Genomic DNA, 20,650 nt, shown 5'->3' on the forward strand with positions numbered 1-20,650 from the left:
TGAAGACGATTAATGAATGTGAGAATGAAAATATGGAAAGAGCAAAGTATTGAGGGAGAGAAATCTGAACATGAATTTAATAATAGTATCCACTAATTGGATACTATTGGATATTACTAGATTGTTAAACATAAGAAACTAAATTATTTTGCAACTGTAAGGGAATTAGGCTTGACAGAAAGAACTTCCTTACAGTGAGAAATGTGAACCATGAATGGCTACCAAAAAAGGACTGAAATCTGCTCTGCAGAGTTTGAAAGATGATGTATTTTCACTTTTTATAGACTGTAGTCCTTTTTCTGAAGGCAGAGAAATGGGACACATAACATTACCATTTTTTTTCCAGATCTGAGATCCATAGGTTAACTTTCTCAGGAATAGGGTAATGAATCTTTCCACAGTAAAGTGAACCAAGAACTAAGAACTTCAGGTGGTGACTCAAACTAAATTACAGAGAAATTACTTTTTTTATGCACTGGTTCTAACTTCTTTTTAACAAAAGGACTCTTTAAGATAATGATAGACCAACATACTTACATGGGCATGTGTCAAAGTTGCATATAATCTCTAGGTATTCATGGTCTCCCCACAACCTGTACTCCCCACAACCTGTATAAGGAGACTTAAGTATCAAGGGATCTAAATTAATATATACTTTATCAGAGGAAATTTATTATTTTCTTTTTTCTCTCCTCTCCTCTCCATCCCCCCGCTTCCTCCCTCCTCCCTCTCCTCACTCCTCCCCTTCTTCCCCCTTCCCCTCACCTCTTTCCCTTCCCCTCCCCTCCTCTCCTCTCTCCTTTCCTTTCCTTTTCTGGCTGCTTATAGTTTATTTTCCACTTGGTGTAAGGCACAGGGTTACAGGGTGTCAAGAAGGCTGTGTGTGGCTTTGCTAGTAAAGAGTGGGGTTCTGTCAGCTTCCTTTTTGGTATTTTGCTATTTTGATTAAAAAAAAAAAAAAAAGAAAAAAAAAAAAGAACCCAACTGTTTCTGCTTGGAGCTGCCTGCCTAGTTTGAAGGGTGGGAAGGGGAAGAGGGGGGATGTCTCCTAAGGCCCGGTGGTAGCCACTCAGGACCGGGGCCCAGTGTGGGCTTTGCCAGGCTGGCTCCCAGGTTGCTTCCTTGTGGCTTCCAAAGCCATATTGCAAGTGATCATGCCTCTGAAGGTCTGGGGAGATTCTGAGTGTCCTGGGAACTCTCCAACACTGTAGCTATGAATGGAAGAGTAGACTTGCCCCAACTGAAGTTTGCCCACCAGTGGCCTGGGTCGACCTGGGGAGACTGGGGTGGTGAGGGATGGCTTCCCCAGGGGACTCTGGACTTCGGCAGGGGCTCTTAGTGGAAGTGGAGCCCACACTGTGTGGGCAACAGCCATAGGCCACAAGTGAGCTGTGGGAGGGGATGGCTGACATTCTGTTGTTTGTGGGTTGATGGAACCCTCGGCAGTGACATCTTGTGGGCTTTGCTGCTCAATCATGGGTGGTGGTGACCCTGACGCTAGACCACGGAGCCCATTTGCAGAAGAGACCACAGAAGACCACTCCACAACTGTGGCGTGGGTGGGGTCTAGAGGACATTTATCCTTTTTTTTTTTTTTAAGATTTTATTTATTTATTTGACAGGGAGAGCTCATAAGTAGGCAGAGAGGCAGGCAGAGAGAGGGGGGAAAATGGGCTCCTTGCTGAGCAGAGAGCCCCATGTGGGGCTCGATCCCAGGACCCTGAGATCATGACCTGAGCTGAAGGCAGAGGCTTAACCCACTGAGCCACCCAGGCGTCCCAAAGACATTTATTTTCATCTCAGATATGGCCAGTCCCATTTTAATGGAAAATTTCTTCTGGAATATTCTTGGTATCATGAGTTACCTTCACACCACAGGAAATGTCTAACTTGCATACCTCTTTTCTTTCTCATCTTCTTCTATTTTGTTCCCCTTCCTGTTCTTTTCTTTTGAGTGTCACACATCCTTCCCTGGTCTTCTCCTTTGCTCTAAGGAGACAGGACATAAGGTAACAAAAAGATTGCCTATCAAAGCCCAGAATCTGATTTAAATTACATGTTAAACAAAGATCAGTTAAGTCCAGTTGGATGAGTTGGTCAAAGTCCTTCATGTCACTCATACTTTATAGTTACCTGTGAAGGAAGAAAGGTTCCTAAACTCGGAATATAGAATCTGGAAATGACTTTTATGCTCCTGGAATTCTTCACTTAGGACAATCTGGGAAGGGGGGCCTGGCTGGCTCAGTGGGTGAAGCATGCAACTCTTGATCTGGGTGGGGTTGTGGGTTCTAGCCCCACCTTGGGCATAGAGATTAGTTAAAAATAAAATCTTACAAAAGAGAGAGACAAAGTGAGAAATCTGGCAAGTCTCTTTTGGTTGGGGTCTGAGGCACTTAGGGAAAACAAATTTCTCAAACCTCTCCACATAATTGGAACCAAGTTCCCTTAGAAAAGGTTTACATGAAAAGTCAAGGGGAGATTAGGTTAAGACTCACCCTTTATCCCTAACATTTTTTTTCCTACCCTTTCCCAAGAACGAAATTACGTGAGAAATCATTTTGCCTCATTACGTTACTTTGCAGAATTTCCACTTCTGTTCAACACTTTCTCCTTTGAGGAGCTGTTATGGAAGCCTCCTGCAGAGCAAGGACAACACAGTCATTTAATACTTAATCAAGTGTTTATTTAGGGAACTCACCTCTCCCAGTTTCATAGCATTCTATTGCTTGTAGGCCAAAGATGTTCTCGCTGGGATTCAGTTTGAGGAAAACCTTGCCATAAAATAAACTCTCTGGAAATCTCAGTATCTATATATGAGATCTAGAAGAGGAAATAACACCAGTAGACATATTTGGAAGGTTTTCTCCTACTTTTAACTTAAAAACATCACCAGAAAGAAGTCAAAAATTTAAATTTTAATTTGAAGTCTTGACCGAGTTTCTGTTTTAAAGCATGAGAAACAAAGAAAAAATAAGCTATACTTTTGTTTGAAGCTATGAGCTTGATTTTCAAAGGAATCTTTTACTGAATAGGTACTCAAATAATTTTAATCTAAAGATGGCAGAGTCAAGAGGATGACATTTCTTTTTTTTTTTTAATTTTTTATTTTTTATAAACATATATTTTTATTCCCAGGGGTACAGGTCTGTGAATCGCCAGGTTTACACACTTCACAGCACTCACCAAAGCACATACCCTCCCCAATGTCCATAACCCCACCCCTCTTCTCCCAACCCCCCTCCCCCCAGCAGCCCTCAGTTTGCTTTGTGAGATTAAGAGTCACTTATGGTTTGTCTCCCTCCCAATCCCATCTTGTTTCATTGATTCTTCTCCTACCCACTTAAGCCCCCATGTTGCATCACCACTTCCTCATATCAGGGAGATCATATAATAGTTGTCTTTCTCTCCCTGACTTATTTTGCTAAGCATGATACGCTCTAGATCCATCCATGTTGTCGCAAATGGCAAGATTTCATTTCTTTTGATGGCTGCATAGTATTCCATTGTGTATATATACCACATCTTCTTGATCCATTCATCTGTTGATGGACATCTAGGTTCTTTCCATAGTTTGGCTATTGTGGACAGTGCTGCTATAAACATTCGGGTGCAAGTGCCCTTTTGGATCACTACGTTTGTATCTTTAGGGTAAATACCCAGTAGTGCAATTGCTGGGTCATAGGGCAGTTCTATTTTCAACATTTTGAGGAACCTCCATGCTGTTTTCCGGAGTGGCTGCACCAGCTTGCATTCCCACCAACAGTGTAGGAGGGTTCCCCTTTCTCCGCAGAGGATGACATTTCTTATTGCCAAAAACTACACATTGAGATGCTTTACTACATTTTTTATTATTTTATTTTTTAATTGAGTTATAATTGACATATAACATTATACTAGTGTCAGGCATAATGTATAATGGATGACTGGATATTTGTACACATTGTGAAATGATTGCCACAATAAGACTAGTTAACATTCATCACATATAATCATATTACATTTATAAGGTTAAGCATCAGGTCAGTTAGGGCCTAACCTATTTCGGTTGTTATGTATTTTCCATATCACCCCGTGTTACGGACAGCATGAATTCCAGAGCTCACTATATTCCCCTTCTATGTTGGGTAACAGGGGAATCCAGAATTTACTATTGGTTTCCCTTATCCCTATGCAGAAACTTGAGGCACGCATTTTTGTGAACTAACTCTCCTAGACTTTTCTTCTTCTTCTTTTCACTTTGCTCTGATTTCTCTCTCTTTAAAAAAGAATCTCATCGTGATACTTATAAGTCCATAAATGACCTGAGATCTATTTTGTACTAAGGTAGGGCATTAAATAAATAACACAGATAATTTTATGATTATATAATCTTGAAACTTAAAATCCTACCTTTGAAAAAATAAGTTACTTTCCAATGAGTGAGTTGACAACTTCTATTTCAGAAAATGTTTGTGATTCATTTGTAAATTGGACCAAACCAAAGTTTCTGCATAGCTCCCCACAATTAAGCCCACAGCAATGACAAGCTCTTGAATAAATAATATTTTTCCAAGTCCAGATTTATGTCACACCAACAGGTATGTTTGGCAGAATATCATCTATAACAGAATTTGTAACAAAATCCCACGTTTTCCCATTTATGATTTTAGGTCTGAAGGATCTATAAAATACGGAAACCATATAGTGGATCTTAAATATTTTTGCATGGATCTTGGTCATGGAAGAATTCTTTTTGGTAACACTTAACTTTCTCTGTTGCCATTTCTGGTAGACTCTCCAGTTTCTAGAGGGGCTGCTGTTTTTGTGAAAAGGCTGCATGGTTCCCTGGAGAACACAGACTGGGGTGGTTGAGTAGAGAGGCTGTTTACACAACTGTGGGTGCAGGCTATGGTAGAGGGCACACCACAGTTTAGGAATGAGTTCGCTTATTTGTTGTAAAAGAATAATTTGGGAGGAGAGGGCACTTTTACTGAACAAGGTATGCAGGAGTTCTTCCAACCATAGCACTTTTTTTTTCTGTTGTCAACACTTTGCTGCTTACTTATGTATTTTTCTTAAGCTTAAACAATTTTTAACTTTGAATTTCTCCTCATAACCTGGGAATCAAGGAAACGACCCTTTTTACAGTCACTTGACTTTGTTTTGGCAGATCTCATAGTATCCCTGAAAGTGACAAAAGGGAGGAAGCGTGAAGAGCTGAAGGGAATCACCCAAGAAGTTGAAATGAGCAAAGAAACGGACTTTCTTGTATTCATCCTTGGCCCCTGGGTGAGGGGAGAACTTTTACTTCTTGAGAATCTAGCATTTTAAGGGACTCTTTAGATTATGGTTAAGGCAATTATAAGTTTGGAGCCTGGTTAAACTTTAAAAATAAGCCTTCTGCTAAATGACATAATCTTTCCTGGTTTCTGAAATCTCTTGATAGAATCTAAGAAATACTTTTTCCCATTATGTTCTGTCTTTTCCTTTAAAGAATATATTAAATGAACTGAGTTCTGGAATTTGTAAGGTGCCAAATAAGATCACAAAGAGAGGTAACCTAAGGTTCCATCCAGATAAGAAAAATGAATAACCGTGTCCTGCCCTTTTCCTGATGGATGCTGAACATCTATATTTACTCTTATGTGCTGGTCATAAGACATCAGAATTAATTTCCAATAAATAAACATGTCTTAATCTGCAAATAGGACAACAATGCCATTAAATCTAGTTAAATAAAGTATTGTGTGGAAAGAGGAATTCCCTAATACTTCCATGGTTTCATATATCATGTTAAGGTTCCTGATCTACTTGTAGATTACTGTTGTATATGGAGTGAGGTATGGATCTAATTTTATCTTTTGCTAAATGACTACCATTTATTAAAAAGCCAATCTTTAAAAAAACAAAATAAAATAAAAACTCAGTCTGTGCCCCACTAATTCAAGATGCACCTTTATCATATACTAAATTTTCACATGTCTTTGGATCCGTTTCTGTTCTTTTTCTCTGGTCTATTGTCTACTCATGTACTTGTACCACAAGGTTTAAACCATAGAAGCTTTACCATAGCATGTGCTTTAGGTAGATCTAGTTCTTTCTCACAGTGTTATCAGTGCTTTTTGGATTACATGTTTGTTTTCACATGAACTTTAGGATCAACTTGCCTAACTTCTTAAAAAAGTTTATTAGTATTTTATTGGGATTTTTGTAAACTTATCAGTTAACTCAGGAAGAGCTAACATCTTTATAACGCTGAATCATTCTATTCAAGAACAGGGGAGGTCTCTGTCTTTGTTCTACTTTGGTGTCTATCAGAAGAATGTCATTAACATTTTAATCCAAGGAAGAGGTTAAAAATGAAAGATTCAGGGCCCAAGGAGTCACTAGGCACCACTATCAAACATGATGTGGTGGTGATTGCTTCCTTCTCATTATCTATTCAACTAATATGTAGTGAGCATTTACCTACCAGATGGTAGACTTTATGCTTGGTCCTCTGGATACAAGAGTAAAGCAGCTGGTCCCCGCCCAGGAGGTACTCACAGTCTAGTGGGAGATGCAGGTTATTGAACTGATGGTAACAATTACTCTTCCTTTCTGAAGATAGCCCACTTCTTTCACTGAGGAGGAGAACTAGATTCAGTGACCATAAGACATCAAAGAGGATATTGAAATTGGTTGTATGAAACCTAGCTGGAAATTTGTTTCTCAGTTTCATTTATGCATTCATTAACTTTCGCCTACATCTGCATCTAGGAAGATAATTTAAAAGTCTCCTTGTAAAGTGTTGAAGCCCTTCTTGTCATGCATGTGTATCTAGTGAGATATCAAGTGGAATGTTGAAATTAGTTGACTCCAGCAGCAGCTGGTACACAGCAAGCTTCTCTCCTCAAATCAATTTATTTTCCCATGGTCATTAATAATTTGCCTAAAAAGGAAGCAAATCCTTAAAGACTTATATTACTCTCCCCGAATTTTTCTACTAGTGCTTGCAATTTAACATTTGGCTAGCACTTTTGGGGGGTAATGGTAACATTGGGTATCATGTTTATATGCTTTTAACAAAATAGAGTTTCTCCCTCAGCTGAGCTAATAGTCACTTAGAAACTTTCTTACTGTGACTCCTTCAAGATTAATTCAATCTTATTTTAACCCTGAGGAGAATCAAGCAGAATCTTGAGTCAAGTGTGATCCTGTGGGAAATTAATTAACCCTTTCAGGATTGTCAGTGTTCCCGGAAAAGAGACAATTTACTTTCTAAGCTGTTTCTGGCCAAACATCTAGTATAAAATTCTCAGTCACATTCTCCTGTTAGGAAACAATACTAGGTTTCAAAAATGGAAATAAGATAACAACATGTGGCTGCAGCTTCTAACTGCAGAATTAGAGGCAGGAATTGCTGATACTCGGGAAAAAGGATGTGGTGGGAAAGGGGAAATAATTGTAGGCTTTTCCATTTTTTCTCAGCTCAGCTTAAAGTAAAAGGAGACGTGGTCGCTATAGCTTTTTTTTTTTTTTTAAGGATTTTATTTATTTATTTGAGGGGGGCAAATGCGGAGTGAGAAGCAGGCTGCCCATTGAGCAGAGAGCCCCATGAGGGGCTCAATGCAGGACCTCAATCCCAGGACCCCAAGATCTTGACCTGAGTCAAAAGCAGATGACCCAGCCACCCACTCACCCCTCGCTCTAGCTTTTCAAAAAGTGAAGACTGTTTCTTCAGGGAAAACTGAGAGTCCACGAGGAAAAGGGATAGCAGATAGTCTGAGAAGCCTTTCAGGCAGCTATTTTCAAACATAAGCTGAAAGAAACCTTACATGGAATTTGCTCAGGTAACTCCTGGGTTCTGTTTTCTTTTTCTTATTAATCTTATCCTTCCTGTTTTCTGTACAGCATTGTAGTCATTCAGCTAAATCCATTCATTCTCCGTCCTCCATACCTACCCCCACCAGGAAGTCTCCAATCTTTTTCTCCACCCTCGCTTGCACATTTGCTCAATCATTCTGGAGTGTGCTGTGGGAGAATAACATGGTTTATCACCACCCTCAACGACCTTCACAGCTGTTCTTTTTGATTCTTATCCCCACTTGCCCAAGAATATGTTACATGCAGAGATCACCTAAAATCACTGGTCAAACCAACTAATATCACAAGTTTTCCTTCTGTCTTTCTTCCATCAAACAAGAGCATTCCAAAATAATAGGCAACACTTACATAATGACACAATTTATGATCAGAAAATTTCAAAAACGTAGGAAAGTGAGGCTACTGTGCCAAAGATTCATTAAATACTGGCTGACAAGCTGAGAAATGTGAAATATGGAATGAAATAGGAATTTTCCCATTTAGTCTTCTTATAATTATATAAGATTAAAACATCTTTGATCTTTCTTCCTTTCTTGTCCTGTTTATGCAGGGCGTTTGACAAGGTGCCAGCAGGAGAGGCAGGCAGGCTGAGGTAGCTTGCCAGTAGTAACTGCTCCCTCTTTCACTCCTGCCAGTGTGGACAAAACAACCCCCTCCCCCGCCCTGCCCCACGTGAATCTTCTCATAAGAACAGGAATTTCTCACTACCATTTAGGAGCTTCTTGGCTGACCCAGAGATAGTGTTTAAGCCTCATCCAATGCAACCACATCCATCAATCCACTTCATAGATGAACTTGTGCTCCTCGGACTCCTTCATCTCTCCACACCTGGTCACTTCCATTTCGTTCCATGTTAAGATTTGGCAGAATTAAGTTATTAAAAGGAGCACTTCCGGATTTACTTGTTATATCACTGTTCCTTTCCCTTCAGTGGTTTCAGTTTTGTATTTTAAAAATCTCATGCCGAGAAAACAGAGGGATTATTTATAAACTGATTAAATGAACTGTTAATGTTTAATATTGTTTCTGTGCCCCCTCCTGCAACTTCCACTTCCCCCAGAGATTCAGAGTTTGGGTTTCCATGTTTGAACTAAAAATAGAACTGTGCAATAGTTTTTGGCACTTATTAGTTCATTGTCTTCCATGGATTTGGAAGTTAGTACACCTTGAGTCTTAGAGCAAGCATACTCTGATTTAATTATTTTAATTCATGACCAACCAGGCTTCCAATTGACGGCTCTGACCATATACCCACACCAGTTCTAGCCCAGGGAGAGGTAGAAGGGAGAAAGCAGTTAGAAGGCAGGAGAAGGACCCCATTGTGAAATGAACACATTGTTGCTAAGAGAAAGGAACTACTTCAGATTATTTCCTGACCCACTTTCTCTCCTACTGGAACTCCAATTACATTTGTGTGATACTATCTAACAGTTATAGATCTTCTGATTTAAAAAATCTTTTTTTCCTTTTTATTTCAGTTTGGGTAATTAAAAAAAAAGATTTGTTTATTTATTTGAGAGAGAATGTGTGTGAGTTGGGAAAGGGGCAAGGGGAGAGGAGAGAGAAAGAGAGAGAAAGAATATTTCGAGCATATTCCACACTGAGGGCAAAGCCTAACATGGGACTTAATGTCATGACCCTGAGATCATTACCTGAGCTGAAAGCAAAAGTCAGACCCTCAATCAATAAGCCACCCAGGCATCCCTGGTTTGGGTAATTTTTACTGACTTGTTCGATATTCACCTATCCAATCTGCTTTTAAGTACCATCCAATAAATATTTCAAATATTGCATTTTTAAGTTATAGAATTTCTACTTGGTTATTTTTTGGTGTTTACATTTTTCAGAGAAAATTAAGAGAAAATTCCATTTGTTTATCCTTAATACACATTTTCTTGTAAATTCTTTGACAAATTTATAATAGTTGTTTTAAAGTTCCTGTTTTAAAGTTCTACTAATTCAGCAACTAGTTTATCTCTGAGTCTGTTTCTCTGTCTTCCAAACTTTATCTTCTCACGGTTTTCTGCTTCCTCAGATTTTTGAGAGAAAGATAGAGGGTGTGAGCCTGAGTGAAAGAGTGAAGTGAGAAGAGAGATTTCCAAACATTGTGAATGAAAGAATATTGGAGCCTTTTGATCTTGAGCTGGGAGGGGTTGACTGCACTTTCAGATATATTGGATTCACTTTTGGCCCCAAAGTCCAATCACTGTATAAATCCCCAGGACCATGTGATTACGCTTTGCTCACCAGCCCAGTCATCCAAGAAAGGACTGGCTATTTCCCCCTCACCCCACAAGGTCTTCCTATCTCTGACAGCTCACCTGGGGCCCTGGATCCATGTATGGAAGCTACTGCCATTCTCTGCTTGCCTATGATGGGCTCATTTCTTTCTGGAATGTAGTTTATCAAGGCCTCTTTGCTGTCTGTGTTTTCACTAGCCTCATAGAGAAGTATTGTTTTTATTTTGTCTGGTTCTTTTCCTGCAGTTACTATCAAAGCAAAGGTCTTTTGCATCCTTCTTCATCCTAACTGGAAGTAGAAGTCTAAGCTGCTTCTTTAAGTCAACATTTTTATGCCCCAGTAAAGGACACAGGGCAGAGAAGAATATCCATAAAGTCACCAGGGAGTATCTATGGCATCAATGGTTTCTGTTACAAAGTGGGAAAAAAGGTAGAGAAGGACATTTCTTGAGAAGATATCATTGATAAGTATCTTTTCCAAATGAAATGACAGAGAGAAATGCAGGGAAAAGGATGAATAAGCAAAGAATCCTGAAGTGCTCCACATCACAAGATCAGAGAGCATAAAGAAACCACACCATTACAATCACAGTAGTTTAGAGTTAGTAGAAAGCCTTAAGTGGTCTAAAGCCCAAACTCTTTACTTATAGGCAGCAGTATGCTTCTGGGTTCTCTCGATAGACCGAATGTTTTGCTTTTTCTAATGTGCTGGACAACTTGTGACTACACATCAGCATTTCTTCCCCAAACCTATAATGAAAGTCATTCTTTCCTTTGTTATTTCTCATAATCAAAAATTGCAAGAAACATATCTTTTTCTGAGTTTTCAATTTGAAGTCTTATTTTGTAAAACATCAAACTTCGACCTTATACCTCAGGGGAAAATTACACCATCTTCGCATAACGGAAAACAAGTTGTGGAGGTGGTGGTATCATCTTTTGACAAAAGATAGCACCTCAACTTAGCTTATCTGAGGCAGGACAGGTCTGTCTGAAGGATCAAGGGCATTTTGCAATGCATATGAATCCTTCAAGATTATGTAGGATATCATAGAAAAATATGTTTGTTACGAATAGACCTCAAACCCTCTAATACTGACTCAGTCTCAGTGACAAAAAATTAATGCCTTAGGCATGTAAACACTAAAATTAGAACTCATAGTAGTTGAACTATTTATCCATAGTCTATGGAGCAATGTCTCTAATGATTTCTACCAGAACATAGTCAGCTACTTTGTTTGGTTTTCAATTTGAGCTGGGGTTTGTTACCTTGTTTTCTTAGGTAGTGTTTCTCAAAAGTTCTAGGAAAAGGTGCTTAAGAGTCATCTTTGTGTTCTAACAGATCAATAGTTATTTCCTAAGGGAATTCCATAGTTTCAAACAGCTTAAGTAATTCAACCAGAAATAGCAAAGGAAGAAAAGAAGGACTGTACCAATGATATTGAGTCAATACAGAATGTAAGAGAAACAGAGAACTTGGGAGGTGTGCCTATCTTTAGGGAGGAAAAGAGTTAAATTTGTGGTTGATAGATGAGCATGGTCTATGACTGGTTACATCAACTGTGATATGGAAAATCATTCTTTCAGAAAATAATCTGTTTATTGAATATGGCCAGTGCATTCTTTGGAATTTGTGGCACCACCACAAACCAAATATCTGTGAACATTCTTCCTTAGTCTCTCACAGAAAAGGTAATTTCATTATTGTAAGAACTTTTAAAAAATAGAGATTAAACTTACTAGCTTTAGAATAGCTCCCAATGGCTATAATTTGGAGGAGACTTAAAAAATAATTTTGATTGCTTCCTCCTTACCATTTCCAAGGTTCTTAAAGACCCTTTGTAGTTTGCTGACAAAATGCATTAAGTGAGAAATTTTCTTTGCAGACTGTGTTCTCTTATCTTGAGTTGCATTACCATTCCTTCGATTTGATTTATTTTATTTTGCCTTATTTATTTATTATTATTACTTTAATTTTAAGAAAATGGTCTTACCTTCCCTTCTAGTGGTTTGTATTCCAGAGAGCATTTCCATAAGGCAAAACTGGGAAATGGGAAGATTTATGATGCTGAGCTATGTGTTTCAGCAACTTGAGGCTCACAAGGAAGAGAAAAGTTGCCCCTGCTTCTTCTTACCCCTGAACTGCCAGTGCCCTTGTTGGTCAAACTCAGCCAGAAACCAGATAGTACTGAGGCCTTTGACATGCAATCTACAAGGCTCAGCATCCCACCTTTACCTCCCCAAACGGAGCAAAGTGAAGGAAGACAAAGAATGACTGAAAGAAACCATGTGCAGAATCAGCTCAAAGCCTAATTCATAAGGGATCTGATCACTGAATGACAATATGGCATTCATAGGAACAGTTAAATATTGCTGAGACGGCATCAACCAAGAGCTCTTGCTATACACTCACCTCACTTCCAATATTGTGTGTGTGGGGGGGGTAGTATTTAAAATGGGAAGATTTATTTATAAACCAAGTTTTCCAGAAGGATTTAAAGAAAGATAATTAAAGATTAGTGGTCATCATTTTTTATTTTTTTACTGTTCAAAGATTATTTAGAATTTCAGTTGGTGTGACACACAGATAGTTGGTTGCATTGTTTATATACAAACCTTTCTTGTTACGTTAAATGACAATGTATTCTATATTCTGATATATATATAATCTCACAATAGATGCAACACTGGATTTAAACATGGGATCCCAGCATGTGATTGGAGAAAAAAGTTGGACTGGGCATGGTGGGTGAAGGGACCTGTAACACACAGTAAACACACATCTGCTTCGAAGGGCAGTGGCAGCAGAGGCCACACTGGCAGCTGTGCCCCGGAGGTGGTGGAGCTGTTTCACATGGACCAATCTAGAACCACACCAGGAGGGATCACCCAGCATTGAGATATACCTGCAGGGCTTGTGAACCATTCCTGTCTGTAACTTTAGGAAACTGATGTGTTCCCTAGGCCATTTCAGTATTACTACTTGAGCAATAACTGATCAGATAACAAGGACAACATACACAACCTCCAACTAAAATCTGGTTGTGGTTTAGACAATGAAATGGTATGCCATTAGAAAATGTTAGAACTGCTGCTCCTTGGGATGCTCCAAAGTGTATGTGCACTCTTCTTCAAACGGGCCTCTTCCTTCGGAGTCAGAGTCACCTTCACAGCATCTAAGATCCTAATCTGTCCCAAGATGCAAAGAATACTAAGGAAGATAATCACCTTTCATTCCACAGAGACCCTGAGTTATGGTGGAAATTGGATGCATGCACCCACATAAGAGTCTTTATTATACTCTCTGCCAAATCTGCCACACACAGTCCAGTGGCCCAGGAAGTGCAGTCTTCTGGTTGGCTCACCTTGTGCAGATTCCTCAAGGAGACACCCACAACATTGATTCTACTGCACACAGGCACACTAGAGTCTCCACGCTCCCTGAAGACCTACCATGACAAACTCAGTGGGAAAACTCCCAACTTTTCCCTCTTTAGGGAATGGAACCATGCTGGATCCAGATTGCAACCACTTCTAATAACACAGTTTTGGAGAAAGACATGTATCTTCCAAACCACATAGGTCAAGATATCCCAGTGGATTGGAAAGAATACGCAACCTACAGTTTGGGCTGTATTTTCCAATATTAGGATCGATGAATTTAAAGATGTTCATGTTAGGCTTGACCAAATTAAGACGGCTTTGTCCCTCCTGCTGCTGAGCCCCAGCTGTGATAATAAGCAGCTTGGAGTTTGCAGTCATGTTATAGTCTTTGCCAGAAACAATTTTTGGTGTTCATCCATCTATGGAACTGGTATTGTGGATACATTGATAAGTAAGCTGCAGGCAGATCCCCGCTCGCGGGCAGAAAAGAGTCACATTAAGCCAAGGGAGTGTTGAGGCATCTGTGGTTAAAATAAAATAATAAACCAAATGTAATAACAAATTTTATGTGTCAGTGTAGCTGGGCCATGGTGCCAGATATTTGGTTGAACATTAGTCTACATGCTTCTAAGAGAGTGATCTGGATAAGATTTCTTTTTAAATTGGTGGACTTTGAATAAAGTAGATTCTCCTCCATAATGAGTGGGCCTCATGCACTCATTTCAAGGCCTGACCTTCAGAAAAAAAGACTTACCTTCTCTGAACAAGGGAAGAACCTGTAGCAGATGGCAGATTTGAACTGTAGCATAGGTTCTTCTCTGTGTCCCCAGGCAGCCAGCCCACCCTGCAGGTTTTGGACCTACCAGTCTCCAAAAGTACATGAACCAACTCCTTAGAATCTCCTATATAAATATGTGTATGCATAGGTGTGTATATGTGCATGTAACTACACACACATCCTCTTGGTTCTGTTTCTCGGGAGAGCCCTGACTAGTACAATAAAGTAAACTAAAATAAAGTAAGTATTAGGTGGCATTTCTGATTTTGTGAAGAAGACTTTACAGATTTCAATTAAATCTTCTAGTGGGAGCTAGGTTGTTAGGGACCAACTGGAGCGGAGGAGACTGCCAAAAAGAAACTTTCTGCTAAAGGTGTTGAGACAGTAACAGTGGGTGACCCACCTGCCAAGGAACTGATGGGTTATTTCAGAAAGAGAGGGCATTTCCTAGGGGCACTGCCCCTCCAACTCTATCATACAGCCTTGAAAATAAGGAGTTTATCTCCCATGAATTGTTTGATGCTTTTTAAAAAGATCTTTATATGTTTTATTAGAGAGCGAATAACGCTCTTCCAGATTTGGAAACCCAGCCACTCTGGAAACCCAGGTATTCTGAGGAGAGCTCCAGCTAGAAATTTGGTGAATTAGCAGGGCCAGGCATTCTCTTTGATAATGAGGGCCAACTCTAAGCCAAAACTGTATATGGGGCTGCAGAAAAGTATAAAGGATAGTGTTTAGTGAGCATAAAATCTTCTTAGAGAAAAAAAAAAAAAAAGTGTGACTATCCAAATGTTCAAGAGTTTAAAATGATATAAAACAGCAATATAAGGCAATATACCTACAAACATATGAATCTCAGGTGAGCAGTTTAGAAAAGAAGGTCAGTAGAAGGTTAGGAAAAGCTCTCTTTGGGCTGTAGGGCTCTGGAGAAAGTAGAGCTAAGTCACAGCCTTGAACAGAATTTGTAGTATCACAGACTGCCCTTTACAAGGAGATGAACATATAGGATAGCCTTTCCATTTACTATGACTTGACATGTGTGTGCATATATAAAAATATATTTTTACATTTATATATATTCTAAAATATATTTATATTCATATTTAATTTTATATGAACATATATTAATTTTTATGTGGTTCTCAAAAATGTGGTAGAAGTAAAATAAAAAACTATGCCAGTAGCAAAAGGTTATGTTGTAACACTGTAAAATAGAGCCCCAAACTGCAAGTGGCTTATGGTTTCCAATCCAGAGGATATCTTGACCTATGTGGCTTAGAAGATAAGTGTCTTTCCAAGTGTTATTGGAAGTGGTTGAAATCTGGATCCAGTCCAGTTCCATCCTGGTTCCATTACCTAAAGGGAGAAAGCTGGGAGTTTGCCCATTGAGCTGTTGTGGGTAGGTATCGTGGAACACAGAGACGCCGGCTTGCCTATGTAGAGTGGAGTCAATGCTTTGGGTTTCTCCATGAAGAATCTTCACTCCAACTTAGGCGCTGATGCAGATAAGGAACAACAGAGAGAGTTTCACAAACAGGTGGTTGAGAGGGCCTACAAGGTGAGCCAACCAGAAGGCTGCACTTCCTGGGCCACTGGACTGTGTGTGGCAGATTTGGCAGAAAGTATAATGAAGACTCTTATGTGGGTGCGTGCATCCAATTTCCACCATAACTCAGGGTTTCTGTGGAATGAAAGGTGATGTCTTCCTTAGTGTTCTTTGCGTCTTGGGACAGATTAGGATCTTAGATGCTGTGAAGGTGACTCTGACTCTGAAGGAAGAGGCCCGTTTGAAGGAGAGTGCACATACACTTTGGAGTATCCCGAGGGGCAGCAGTTCTAACATTTTCTAATGGCATACCATTTCATTGTCTAAACCACAACCAGATTTTAGTTGGAGGTTGTGTATGTTGTCCTTGTTATCTGATCAGTTATTGCTCAAGTAGTAATACTGAAATGGCCTAGGGAACACATCAGTTTCCTAAAGTTACAGACAGGAATGGTTCACAAGCCCTGCAGGTATATCTCAATGCTGGGTGATCCCTCCTGGTGTGGTTCTAGATTGGTCCATGTGAAACAGCTCCACCACCTCCGGGGCACAGCTGCCAGTGTGGCCTCTGCTGCCACTGCCCTTCGAAGCGGATGTGTGTTTACTGTGTGTTACAGGACTCCTGGTCCCTTCACCCACCATGCCTAGTCCAACTTTTTTCTCCATTCGCATGCTGGGATCCCATGTTTAAATCCAGTGTTGCATGTATTGTGTGTAACTGTTCCAAAGGATCCGAGTTTGTGCACTATAGATATCAGATGCCTCACTTGGAGGCCACAGGGACACATAATGATGGATCATCCTAAATATGTAACATATTTCTACCCACAACACAGGCCAAATTATATTACCCTACGTTGTCACAGGGGCAGGAACTGTGTTTGTTACTTGACAAAGGAGACTGTACTTCCCTTAGCACTGTAGCTTTTGGATACCTGTCCTCCTGCTCCTCTCCCTTGTTACTTATCCTTAACATACACACATGCTCCTCCTTCTTCTTTTTTTTTTTTTGCCAAATATTTCTCTATCTTAGTATTTTCCCCAAGTGTGGAATGGGAATAATGTCCATTCTAGAATCTGAAGAACTTTTTCTGAAATTCTCTTGTTCTCAGTGAGGACTGTCAGTTGATCTTGCCTCTTGCCCTGTTCATACTCACAGGTAAAAGCATCACATCTAGTCATGATGCCTGTGTCTCAATGAAAAGGAGCATGTGCTGGTGCCCAGAACCTAAACGAAACAAGGCAGTAGGCCTACAAGTCACTTACTGTGCCTTGTCCCTCCTGCTTCCTTCTCTTTTGGCTAGTTTTTTCAGATCTATATTTACAGATGGAGCCTGAATGTGTAGACCAGGGGATTTTACTCTTGAACAGGAAATAGATGAAAATATTTGCAAAGAAAAGATTCATAATTGGTGACACCTTTTGAGTCTAATGATTTTGGAGAAAACTGTTTATGCTGCACTTTATGGTTTTTTTCCACCATGAAAATAGTGTAACATAGGGAACTCAGAAAGAAAAAAGTTTGTCAATGAGTATTTTTATCTGTGGGATGTTTATTTAGTTTTCTTGCTCTGAACACCAGAATCTTGACTAGACAAATGAGGTATGATTTTTATCTAGAATACTGGTTCTTGACCTTTTAGGGTCACAGTTCTCTTTGAGGGTCTAAAGAAATTGATGGACCCATTACCTAGGAAAATTCACATATTGACATGAAATTTTGTGTAGACCTTTAGTTTTGATCCAAATATCCCTGCAAGTGTACCGATGTGATTCCATTTAAGAGTCATGATCTATGTCAAGAGATTTTGCTTACTCCAGATTTTTTAAAGGATTAATTGAGAATAGTGGAACCCCCTCATATTATGAAAAGAGCTATTATTAAATTATTAACCTATCAGTGAATCTCAAGTGAATGGCAGTGGTTTTGTCACAGACTTCCCATTTCCTTCTCTAGGGGCTAGTCCCTGTCCTAGCGTAGCTCAGATTCCATGGTCCCTCAAGCTCTAACAGGACCTGCTACCCTTTTTCTAGAGCTTTAGTGGGACATACATTTTTATAGTTAAGACCTAACTCACTCTACACTTATATACTTGTGCAAGTTTCTTTTTAAGTACAAGCTCTCTCCACTGTATTGCTAAGGCATTCTTTTTCTCTCTTAAACAACGCTTGCTACCAGTAAGGTCCCAAAGGACTTTTCTCTCTGTTTGCAGGAAGCTGCAGTTTACGACCTATCTTTCTATTGAATATATTCCATCACCCTTGGTTCTGTGCTCTTTACCGTCCTTAGGGGCTGGAAGAAGTTTTGAAACATCTTTTGGTTGAAAAATGTCTTTGTAATTGAGGTTTGAGCTACAAGCAGATCCTTTGCCCCAAATAGGGTAGAAACTTATAAGCCATTATACTCCTGTCCCTCTCCCCCAACCACTTGCTAAAGCATCTAGGGTGCCCCCCATTACCTTGTTATGCTCAGTAGGCAACAGTAGATTGAACAGAGACTGTAAAAAGAAAGTAAGCTCACTTTATTTCATAGTTATCCAGTCTTATCTCACAATTTTAATCCAGATATTTTTAAAAGTTTGCTTCAGGCTGAGGTTTTAAGCAGCTTTATGTCGTGAAACTTTTGAATCCCATATCCAAGCAAATAAAAGCCAAGAAGGCAACAATTGTTTCTAAGACCTGTAAGTTTAAAGGCAGTTAATATATTCCTTCATTCTTTAATTCATTAATTATATAACAGAGTAAATATGAAATAAACCTTCTGTCTTCTCAAAAAATACTGAATGATAAAAATAAAAATTTCAGGTAAGAGATCAACTATTAGCTTTGGATTGAATCTACATAATAAACCTTGTGGAACCAAATATCAATTTCAAGATTCTAATTTTCTAAATTTCTGATTTAACAATCTGCTCTTAGGATCTGGTAGAAGCTGGCTTCAGCACATCCCACATAAAGTATCCGTCTTATTGGATTCTGTATTCTGTTTCATTGGTCCATTTATCTGTTCCTATCTTTATTGACACAGATGAATAATAAGTATTTGTAGGCTATATCTTTCTATTTTATTCTTTTTGGGGAAAGGACGTTGGGTGCTTGTGAGGTTTTGTTTTCTTATAAAGAAGAGCTATTTAGAATCTATTGCTCAGTTTAGATTCTCCTGAATCAATACTAACTCTGTTAGGAACTTGAAATGCAACCTCTTGCATGGAACTGGTCTTCTGGAAGGTAAAGGAAGAGCTGAAAGGAAAGAAGTAATCACTTTGCCCAAGAATATCTTAACTCTCTGCATTGCTCTTTTGATGACTTCTCTGGCCTCCTCTGCTGGCACTAGTTTGGTCTATAATGGCATGATGTTTTTTGACAACTTCAGAGGGGAGAGAACAGGAGAAGTGCTGTTGATGTTTGTTTATTACATTTTAAAGGTTAAATTTCCACAGTAATTTCTAAAGTTGTGACGAGGTGGTGGGAAGGAGGAATTAAGTTGGTATGAATTTTTGACTCAGCTTCGTAAGTAGGGTGTGAATGACAGTGGAAAACAGTTTCAAGTTGAATAATGGATCCCTGACTTTCACAAAGGTCATTTCCCAGGCTACCTATGTTTATTTATTTATTTATTTATTTTTGGTACCTATAGCCATCATACTTTTGAGAGTTGAAAAATATCTTCACCTAACAAAATTAAAGTTTTCTCTAGATTTTCTATATGTAATATAAGCAGTAATAGAGATTTTCCTCACAAAATATGTGGAAATAAATGTAAACTCTTCAGTGCACTTTGTTAACATAAAGGTTTTGGTCGTTTGGTGGGAGAAAATCCATTAAATAAGGAAAAATAGTTTTTTAAACAAGTGGTGTTGAGACAAGTGGATAGCCACATGATGAAAAATGGAGTTGAACTCTTACATCGTATCTTATGTAAAAATTAACTCAAAATGGATCAAAGACTTAAATGTAAGAGCCAAAACTATAAATCTCTTAAAGTAAAACATGGGGTAACACTTTGTGATCTTAGATGTGTCAGTGGCTCTTACTTATGACACCAAAAGAGAAAATGAGAAAAGAAAAACATAGATAAACTGGACTTCATCAAAACTGAAAAACTTTTGTGCTTCAAATGACACTATCAAGAAAGTGAGAAGGCAACCTGAACAATAGGGGAAAATACTTGTAAAACATATATCTAATAAGGGTATAAAGAATATATAAATGACTTTTACAACCCAATAATAAAAAGACCGTCCACCTTAATGACCTTCACAGATATTTCTCCAATGGAGATATACAAATGGCCAATAAACACAGAGAGAGGTGCTGAACATTATTAGTTATCATGGAAAAGTAAATTAAAACCAAAATGAGATGCTTTTCACATCCATTAAGATGGCTATAATCTGAGAGTTAGAAAAGTGTTGGCCAGGATGAGGACAAATTGGAACCCTCATGCAATGTAAAATGGGTGTAGTCACTTTGGAGAACAGTGTGACAATTTTTCAAAAAGTTAAACATAGTGTTACCATATGCCCCAGCAATTCTATTGCTAGGCATATAACCCAGAGAACTGAAAACATAAAGCCACACAAAAATTTGGACACAAATGTGCACAGCAATATAATGCAATAGCCAAAAGGTGAGATCAACCCAAATGTCCATAAACTAAAGAATGGATAGACAAAATGTTATTTGGCCATAATGAAGTACTAATACATGCTACAAGATGAACGGCTTTGAAAATATAGTACAAGAAACTAGTCACAAAAGACTACAAAAAAGTCAATTTATATGAAATTTCCAGATTAGGCAAGTTTATAGAGACAAACAGCACATCAGTAGTTTCTTAGGTCTGGGGGTGATAGG

General features: G+C 38.9%; 2 pseudogenes; one reads left to right on the forward strand and one right to left on the reverse strand.

Annotated features, from left to right (window-relative positions):
* Positions 1-13,045: 13,045 nt before the first annotated feature.
* Positions 13,046-13,880, reverse strand: LOC116589320 (annotated as a pseudogene).
* Positions 13,881-14,254: 374 nt separating this feature from the next.
* LOC116589321 lies at positions 14,255-16,097 on the forward strand (annotated as a pseudogene).
* The last annotated feature ends 4,553 nt before the right edge of the window (positions 16,098-20,650 follow it).

Source organism: Mustela erminea, chromosome 4 (assembly GCF_009829155.1).
Source record: "Mustela erminea isolate mMusErm1 chromosome 4, mMusErm1.Pri, whole genome shotgun sequence".
Classification (NCBI taxonomy): domain Eukaryota; kingdom Metazoa; phylum Chordata; class Mammalia; order Carnivora; family Mustelidae; genus Mustela; species Mustela erminea.